The sequence below is a fragment of the Chlorocebus sabaeus genome, chromosome 5 (genome assembly GCF_047675955.1).
Source record: "Chlorocebus sabaeus isolate Y175 chromosome 5, mChlSab1.0.hap1, whole genome shotgun sequence".
Lineage (NCBI taxonomy): Eukaryota > Metazoa > Chordata > Mammalia > Primates > Cercopithecidae > Chlorocebus > Chlorocebus sabaeus.
The window spans coordinates 66,059,581-66,069,804 of record NC_132908.1 but is presented as its reverse complement, the minus strand read 5'-3'; positions in this window follow the sequence as shown (position 1 = coordinate 66,069,804).

The following is a 10,224-nucleotide window of genomic DNA, read 5'->3' as shown; positions in this document are numbered from 1 at the left end:
GGGGCGCCAAGGCCAGCCCGGCAACCTGGGCGCTGGCGCCCCACCTCGGTGCAGTGCCGGAGGCGGCGCCCACCAGGTCAAAGCGGCCGCGAACGCACTCGCCACGCTTCTCATCCCCGCTCGAGCCTCGCCTCTTGGCAAAGGCGGCGCCGGCCACACCCACGTGCCGGTTTCCCACGACCCACCCGGGAAGGAACGGAAAACCCAAGGATTCCCTGTCGGACCAGGCCTTGCTCTTCTTCCCGGAACCCCAGCTACCTTGGCAAAGTGTGCCTGTAGACAAAGGCGCATCCCCGGTGTCGCCGGCCCTCTCCTTCCCTGGGCGGGACCCCCTCCTCCGCAGGAATTAGAGGCATTACCCAGATTACTACCCCCAACCCCAAATAGAGGTCCCTAAAATGACCCTCAACCGGATACCCCACGTGCAATCAGGCGCTGGTGCAGGCTGTGGTCGAGGTTCTCCTGCCCAGACCTGGGGCGGGGAGCTGTGTCACCCCAAGCCGGCAGAGGCTGGGGGTGATCCTACAGTCTGCACAGCCTCCTCCTCATGCCCTTCGCTCATCCATGGGAGCCCAGCCTAGGCAAACTAACGCGCACTCGGCTTTCAAGGGCACAAGGTTGGGGGCGCTCTCAAGTCCGGTTCCCAGGACCACGGAAGGAGAACCCCCAGTCAAGGACGCACGCTTCTCCATCCAGCTCCGAAACTTTGAGGGGCTGCTGGTGTGCAGCGTCTCTCCCGCTGACAGGTGCGCCCCGCGGCAGGGCCACACGCGGCGGCATGCAAACTTGTGCGCCCAGCGGGGCTCCTCCTCTTGTGCCCGGCCGCCCTCCGGACCCCTCCAAGCCGGCCAGGGGAAAGGAGCCCAGTCCCCCGGACACGTGCTGCCGCGGCCCGGTCGACCCGCAGGAACCTGGGCGCCTGGTACCTTGGTGCCCAGCCAGGTGTGAACCCCCGGGCGGTCGTAGAAGGTGCGGGGGAGGGGTACCCCAACCAGCCTGGAGCCCCGCACCGGCGTCCGCCTCCTAGTTCATTCACAAAACAGGAGCCGCCAGGGAGGAAGGCAGCGAGGCTGGAGGAGGAGAGGATGCAGGAAGAAAGGGAGGAGGGGTCAGTGGGGAGGGGGCTGCAGGAACGGCCGCCGGGAAGCCCGGGGCTGCCGCCGCCCCCAACCCGCCTCTCCGCGCCGGACTCGGCGCCCGCAGGGCTGGGAGCTGGCTGGGTGCGGGGGGCTCCGCGAGAGGCACCCCTGCCGCCCGGCGCGCCCCGGCCTCGGCGCAGCCCCGCGCGGCCCGCCCCTCCTGGGTACCGGCCGGCCCGCGCTCACCGTGCCGCCGGCTGCCGCGCTCCGGAGCTCAGCAGGCCCGCGGCGGCTCCATGCCCCTCCTCCCGCTCCACTCCGCGCCGCCGCGCGCTCCGACTGCCGGCGGCCCAGCCGAGCCGCCCTTAAGTACCCAGCGCGTGCCCGCCAGGAGAGGCGCCTCCCCCGGCCCTGGGGCCGGGAAAGTTGACCAGAGTGGGAGGGCCCCCGAGGGCGCACCCCCGACCCCGCGCGGTCCCAGGGAGCGCCACGGGCCGGCGCTTGGATGGGACGCCTGGTCCCGGGTGGACGCGGCTCCGGCTCGCAAGACTCGCAGCCCCTGCGCCCTCTCCGAAGCTGGGTCCCCCGAGTGGGGCCGAAGGCCGCGCGGCTCCGCAATCGCTCTGGGACCAGCTGCCAAGGCGAGACGGTCATTGGGCTCAACCTAGAACCTGAAGCGTCGTTAACTTTCCAGATACCACGCAGGGACTTCCAAAATTGTTACTCTCCCTCCCCGCCCCCACGCCCCGCTCTCTAACCCGCAAAACCTACTCACGCTGCAAGGAAGGCGAGCGGAGAGCACTCTTCCCCGACTTCTGCTCCCGAAGGGGCAGTTCGCTGTCTAGGGGGCTCCCTAAAACCAAGGCAGCAGAACCTTCCTGCTGGCAGGAAAGAGGCGCAGAAGAGAATTGTCAAATGTAAAAAGGCTGGTCAAAGAAGGTGTTAACAATTGTGACAGCTTAGCTTTGAATTCCGCAGTGGGGCGCTGATGACTTTAAGGCGGTTTGCAAAAGCTGCAAATGGTTTTGCAGGAACCTTGGAGGTTCCGGTGTCTTCAAGCCAAAACAATTCCTCCTCTTCTTTTTCACACCTTTATTTCCGACATCCATGACCTCCTAAATTCCCAACTGACCTTATTGCCAGTAGTTTTCAGGTCCCTAAAAGATGGTGCTAGACTCGGGTAAAGTGAGATGAAGTGAGTTGGGGTGCGCTGGGGTGGGGTGAGACCGAGGAGGCGAGGGGAGTTGTTAGCAGAGACCAGTTTAGAGCCAGCTGAAGGCGCTGAGTTTTTACATCTCAGGAAAACTTTAAGAGAAATTATAATTAATAACTAGTTTTTTAAAAATGAGTGGCCGGGCGCAGTGGCTCAAGCCTGTAATCTCAGCACTTTTGGAGGCTGAGGCAGGTGGATCACCTGAGTTCGGGAGTTCAAGACCAGTCTGGCCAACATGGTGAAACCCCGTCTCTACTAAAAATACAAAAAATTAGCCGGGCGTGGTGGTGTGCACCTGTAGTCCCAGCTACTCGGGAGGCTGAAGCAGAAGAATCACTTGAACCCAGGAAGCGAAGGTTGCAGTGAGCGGAGATCGTGCCACTGCACTCTAGCCTAGGCAACAAGAGTGAAACTCCGTCTCAAAGAAAAGAAAGAAAAGAAAGAAAGAAAGATGCCTTATCTGTCTTGCATTATGAACCCCGGAACCCTGGGCTACCTCCTCCACATCCAGAGGCATCACGGACGCCTGGAGTTGCTGCAGATGAGGCTATCTCTGATCCTTGCTCCTTCCCAGATTTGCAATCTGCAACATCAGAGAAAATAAGCAGGGGCTGGGCAGGGGCAAAAGTGAGTGCATCAGCCTGGCGGAGAGCAGATGCTCCTCTTAGAGGCTCATCTCCCTGTGGAGGGCGGGCCCCATGAGGCCAGGTGCTCTATTGTCAAGAGAAGCCAGAAATCTAGATTCTGTATGTGAAATCTCCTAACTTTTTTAAGCATTGATAATTCAAATGTTGAAGGAAACACACTCACACACACACACACACGCCAGACATAATGTGTCTGAGTCATATCCAGCCAACTGGCTGCTTGTAAGTGACCTGTTTAGAAGTCCAAGGAATGGAGCAGCCAGTTTGGAAGGATCCCTTCTGTCCTCACTCAGCAGCAACATGACTTCTCTGGGTGCAAGTTTATCTCCGTGGGGCTGGGCCAGGATCATCTCATGCCTAGTTAGTTTCTTAGACTCCAACTGTGTCCCAAGGCTTATTGCCCTTCTCACGCCGCCAGCTCCACGGAGTTTTCCAGGTGGTGGGGCTGGTTCAGCACCACCCCACGAGTCCATTAAAACCTCCTAAATCAACAGTGGGAACAGATAGAACAGATAGAACCTCATGAGGACAACAAACACCCTGCCCGTACCAATTAATTGGCTTTGCCCCCTAAATGGCCTACCCTAGGGAGCACTCTCTCTTTTTCTGATCTGCAGGGCCAAGGACCTGGTGTTACCAGGCAGATAAGAGAGTCTTTACCTTTGTAGCAGTCTACGCCAGGGAGGATTTGCCTGTAATTAGCATCCAGTTTGTGGTGTCCTATTTGCATTCATCCCTTCACGGGGAGGTGGGGAGGGGTTTATTTAAGGGGCTGTTACAATCAAGCTCGAGTTTATCTCTGCTTACCACTGGGGATTTAGAAATAGGGCTAATTCCATACCCAATCACTTAAAAACGTGAATTCAGATGTTGCTGAATTGGCTTTTCCACAGGTTCCAGAGGATAAGCCTTCCTATTTGGCTCAGTGGTAGAAGATTCACGCTGCACTTACAACACTCATTTAACAAATGCTGAAGGCCTGCTCTGAGCAGAGAACAGTGCTCCAGGCACCTGGAGATCTCGGGCTGGTCCCTGCCATCTAGAACGTTACCCATTTTGAAGACAAATGTGCTTGAGAGTACAAGTAGTACAAGTACAGGCCAAGCGCAGTGGCTCACGCCTGTAATCCCAACACTTTGGGAGGCCGAGGCAGGTGGATCACGAGGTCAGGAGTTCAAGACCAGCCTGGCCTACATGGTGAAACTCCGTCTCCACTAAAGATACAAAAACTTAGCCGGGCATGGCAGCGTGCACCTGTAATCCCAGCTACTTGGGAAGCTGAGGTAGGAGAATCGCTTGAACCTGGGAGGCGGAGGTTGCAGTGAGCCAAGATCGCGCCACTGCACTCCAGCCTGGGTGACAGGACGAGATCCCGTCTCAAAAAAAAAAAAAAAAAAGAGTATAAGTATAAACTGTACAAGACAGTTTATAATTAAATATTGATGAGAGAATCCAATGTGAAGAGTTTGAGGATTTCAGGAAAGGTCTCTGTAAGCTGAAACAGGCTGGGCAGAGTTTCATGGGGAACCTGAGCTGCTATATAGAAAGGGAAGAACATTTTAGATAGAAAGGATAGCTTAAGTACAAGGCCAGGTATAGGAATGGGGGACGTGTGTTTAGAGGACAGCAAAGAGAGGCCAGGGTGGAAGACGAAATCTACCCTAAAGAAGTTCCACCAGCCTGACCAACATGGTGAAACCCCATCTCTACTAGAAATACAAAAATTAGCCAAGCGTGGTGGCACATGCCTGTAATCCCAGTTACTCAAGAGGCTGTGGCACGAGAATCCCTTGAACCCGGGAGGCAGAGGTTGCAGTGAGCCAAGATCGCACCACTGCATTCCAGCCTGGGTGACAGAGTAAGACCTGGCCTCAAAAAAAAAAAAAAAAAAAAAAAGGAGCTTCCAGCAGGGCCTGTTGTGTAGGAAGTGCCTGGTACCCTCTAGCTGCTGTGAGGAGGAGGATGCTAGGGCTGGAGCGGAGGACCTGCAGTGACCGAATAAGGAGTTTGGATTGTATCCAGTAGGTTATGGAGAATTACCGAACATGTCTGAGCAAGATAGGAGTAGATTGCAAGTACTGTTTGGGGAAGGTTGGGCTGGCAGCATTTTGGGGTAAGGACTAGGAACGGGGTATGGGAGATCTGTTAGGAGGCAGATGGAACAAAAGGCTGAGGAGAAGCCGCAATGAGAAGTGTGGGTGCTGCCTTCTGGAGGTGGACTTGAGGACAGGCAGTGACAGGGACTAATTCTAAATGAGTGCCTTGCATGCCAGGAATAATCCTCCAACACGGGAGGCATAACCAAGAGAAAAGTACTCGGCAGTGCAGAGAATTCAAGGGGCCTTTCTCAATGCTTTGGCGGGTTGGAGGTAACTGAAGCTGACAGTTGCACAAACATTTCACCTTTCAATGAAATTTCAAATCCAAACTCATGAAATGCTCAAATATCTTGTACCTGTAACCTCTCTGCCATCACTGGTGCTGGAAGCTGCAGAGCAACCTTGCCAAGACCCAGGTGCTCCATCGTCCCACGGTTCTGCTCCACTGTCTCCTAGTGAGTGGCTTTGAGCAGGGGAGGTGGGAGGAGGGGCATCCAAGCTCTATAGGCTGCCCCCTCACCCTCTGCCCTTACGCTTCGCTGCTCCTCCCTGGCATCCAGCCCATCACTTCCAGCAAAGCAAAACAGAATAGAGGATGGCAGCCAAGCTACCCAGGCTGCCTCCAACCCTCCAGGTTTCATCCCCATCCATTTTCCCTGGGCTGACCACCATGAAAACCTCTTGAAGCTAAGGAGGGCGAACTGAAAATGGCTCCTGAATTGTAGCAGGTTATGTTCCCCCAGCTGACCAAACAGGGCTTTCTCTTCAAGGCGGCTTCAGCTGCAATACTAGTTAATACATAATTCAAAGTGGAAAGTGTGTGTCTTGACTACAGCAAGGCAGCTACTACCAAACAAAGTTACCCTTTCATAACTTTCCCCTCTTACTGACAAGCACTCTGTAATCAGGACCCTTTCCAGGTGCTATGTTTGAAGAAGCAGGCTTAAGGACTTTCCTGTGCTGCTGTTAGAATGGTTCAATTTTAACTCCAGTCTCTCTCTCCTTTGATGGAAGAATCGTTTCATTTCAAATTAAGGGGCCTCTGCTCTGCTGGAGGCAAAGCGGTCAGCCCCTGCTAAGGGACCAGGTTCTTTTATGCTGGCTTGAAGGTCAGGATTAGGAGGGGCACACTAGACCGATAACCGAATGTCAAATCAGACCTGGAGATGCTTTTCTCGGAATCCTAAACAGAAAAAGCTCTTCCCAGCCATCTTTCTTTTCTCTCCCTCCTCTAGAAGAGTGTAGAAAAAAAAAAAAAAAAAACCCAGAAGGCAATTTTCAACACTTATCTATCTTTTTGGTGGAATATTGTGCAGCTACTAAAAAATACGTTCATGAGGACAATAGAGGAATACTCCAGACACTTATGCAGTGTTAAGTAATGAACAGGAGACACAATTGTTATGTATGCATACCTACATTTACGTTGTTGTTTTCTTTAAAACCGTATGAATTAGACTAGGCACAGTGGCTCATGCCTGTAATCCCGGCACTTTGGGAGGCTGAGGTGGGTGGGTCATGAGGTCAGGAGATTGAGATCATCCTGGTCAACATGGTGAAACCCACCTCTACTAAAAATACAAAAATTAGCTGGGCGTGGTGGCATGCACCTGTAGTCCCAACTACTCGGTAGTCCCAACTACTTGGGAGGCTGAGGCAGGAGAATCATTTGAACCCGGAAGGCAGAGGTTGCAGTGAGCCAAGATCGCGCCACTGCCACTCCAACCTGACGACAGAGCAAGACACCATCTAAAAAAACAAAAAACAAAAAACATATGAATTAAAGGCAGGTGAGAAGTTCACCCAAATATCAAGGTCAGGTTTGATCATTAAGATCAGGTTTAGGCTGGGTGCAGTGGCTCACACCTGTAATCCCATTTTGGGAGGCCGAGGCAGGCAGATCACCTGAGGTCAGGAGTTCAAGACCAGCCTGACCAACAGGCAGAAACCATGTCTCTACTAAAAATATAAAATTAGCTGGGCATGGTGGCGCATGCCTGTAATCCCAGCTATTCGGGAGGCTGAGGCAGGAGAATCACTTGAACCTGGGAGGCGGAGATTGTGGTAAACTGAGATATGCCACTGCACCACTCCAGCCTGGGCAACAAGAGTGAAAAAAAAAAAAAATTCAGGCTTAATAATATATTAATAGGTTTGATATTAAAATCAAGTGGTAGAACAATGGATTTTTTTCTCTGAAATTTCTATTAATAAGTAAAACAATTTTGTAATAAAAAGGTATTTTAAGGCCAGGCACAGTGCCATGTGCCTATCGTCCCAGCTGCTCAGGAGGCTGAAGTGGGAGGATTGCTTGAGTCCAGGAGTTTGAGACCAGCCTGGACAACACAGAGAGACCTCATGTTGTAAAAAAAAAAATGAAGATAAATTCTCAGTTCACAGGATTTCCTTATAAGCTGGGGCAGGGTGGGGTGCAGTCTCTATCATACATGGATTCATGTGAAAAAGCTTTCACAACCTGTTTACAATGAAAGCAGTAAATAAAGTGGAAGGGCCAGGATTTAGAATTAGTGGTAGCCAAAAATGGAGTGATTTCCTTTATTTAAATTCCTCCCACTGTTCCTTTGAGAGAATTTAGCAGGGAAAGGCGGAGTGTGCAGAGCTGTGCCAGCTCTTCTGGCACCTTTGAGGGAATTATAAAAAGGCACATGGCTCGGCTGGCACACCCCCGCTGGGGCAGCCCACACTGACCTCCTCATCGAGGACCACAGTGGTCCTGGGCAAGAGGGGGAGGCACATGCTAAATACCGCTCTAGGATTCCCCTAGAAGGAGGCTTTTCCCTGAAGAAAGGATTTCCAAGCCTGGTGATGTCAGCAGCAATGTCCTCCCACCCAGGGAAGTCCCAGGGAGAGGTTCTCTCCTTTGGGCATTGTAAGCCTACTCCTACCAAGTGTCTGCACCACACATGTGTACAGTTATATGACACAAAATGGACACACAAGTGCACACTCTTTCCCAGACTGGTGGAACACAATCCCTGTCTACACTTAAGGTAAGCTTGTTCCGAATTTGTTTGGCTCTTGTTACAATAACATCAACTACAATTCTTTTTTTTTTTCCTCAGTCTTGCTCTGTTGCCTAGGCTGGAGTGCAGTGGTGCCATCACGGCTCACTGCAGCCTCAACCTCTTGGGCTCAAGTGATCCTCCCATCTCAGCCTCCTGAATAGCCGGGACTATGTGCCACCGTGCCTGGCTAATTTTTGTATTTTTTGTAGAGACGGGGTTTCATCATGTTGCCCAGGCTGGTCTCGAACTCCTGGGATCGAGCGATCTTTCCACCTCAGCCTCCTAAAGTGTTGGGATTAGGCCGGGCGCGGTGGCTCACACCTGTAATCCCAGCACTTTGGGAGGCTGAGGTGGGCGGATCACGAGGTCAGGAGATTGAGACCATCCTGGCTAATACGGTGAAACCCCATCTCTACTGAAAAATCAGCTGGGCGTGGTGGCGCTCGCCTGTAGTCTCAGTTACTCGGGAGACTGAGGCAGGAGAATCACTTGAATCCGGGGGGCAGAGGTTGCAGTGAGCTGAGATGGTGGTGCTACTGCACTCTAACCTGGGTGACAAGAGCGAAACTCTCCAAAAAAAAAAAAAAAAAAAAGTGTTAGGATTACAGGTGTGGGCCAAGCCTGGCCCCACCATTCTTTTTTTCTGAGACAGAATCTCCCTCTGTCTTCCAGACTGGAATACATGTCTGGTTGCTCACTGCAACCTCCACCTCCCGGGTTCAAGCAATTCTCCTGCCTCAGCCTCCTGAGTAGCTGGGACTAGAGGCGTGCGCCACCACACCTGGCTAATTTTTAAAAAATATTTTTAGTAGAGACGGGCTTTCACCACATTGGCCAGACTGGTCTCAAACTCCTGACCTCAAGTGATCCACCTGCCTCAGCCTCCAAAGCGCTGGGATTACAGGCATGAGCCACCGTGCCTGGCCATGGTCCCACAATTCTTAATTGTGCTAGCACTTCTGCTTTATGTCTTCTTTCTTGATGAAAGACATCATTAGTCACTGTCACACAGGAGGTCCAAAGTTAGACCCTTTATAAAAGCAGTTAGAGCAGAGCTGAGGGTAGGGGCCATTCCCATCAGTGCCTTTGTTGGAGGGGACCCCCTGCCAAAATACGTCCTACTTGCAGCAGTTAATTTTATTTTATTTTTGGCTAGGACCCCACTCCCCAAATTTCTTTTCTCATCAGATAAGCCAATGTAGTGATTCCCATGTCTGGCAGGGTGTTGCACAGTAGGCTTTGGAAAACTGCAGAGCTTTTTAAAAATCACGAATGCCTGGAACCCATCCCAGATCAATTTAATCAGAATCACTGGGGGTGGACCCCAGGCTTGAATTAAAAAAAAAAAAAAAAATTCCCCAGGCAATTCTATTCTGCATCCAGGGTTGAGAAAACAGCCCGAGGGTTCTCCTCAGCTGACACTTACAAGTGCATTTCTGGCACCGAGAGGCCAGTCAAGAGCCAGCCAGTCAGGCGGTGAGTTCTAGAGCACGTAAGAAAGTGTCTGTCCATTTTCCTCCAGCACCAGGCCTGCCATGGTGTTGGCACCTGTTTAATTTACTGACCTTAAAAACTTAACAATGGGCTGGGCGCAGTGGCTCACGTCTGTAATCCCAGCACTTTGAGGGATTGAGGTTGGTGGATCATTTGAGGCCAGGAGTTTGAGACCAGCCTGGCCAACATGGCGAAACCCTGTCTCTACTAAAAATACAAAAAAAAATTAGCCAGGCGTGGTGACGCACGCCTGTAATCCCAGCTACTCAGGAGGCTGAGGCACAAGAATCCCTTGAACCTGGGAGGCAGAGGTTGCAGTGAGCTGAGATTGTGTCACTGCACTCCAGCCTGGGTGACAGAGCGAGACACTGCCTCAAAAACAAAAACAAAAAAGTTAACAATGGACTAATGAGCTGTCAAGCCAGAAGGAACAAAATAAAAGAAGGAAGGATGTGGATTTGAGTTGGAAATTAGGAAGGAGAGCCAGGGAGAAACAGAGGAACAGGATCAGATGGACGAGGTGAGTCCCCAGGCCTCTCCGACGCACCTGGAATTAGATTTCAACAACCGTTTTGTTCACTAAGTTGCTGTCTGCTTTTTTTCTAGGAGAACTGGGAAAAACGCAGCCAGCCCTTGTCTATAGGAGGACAGAGTTGTCAAAACAAC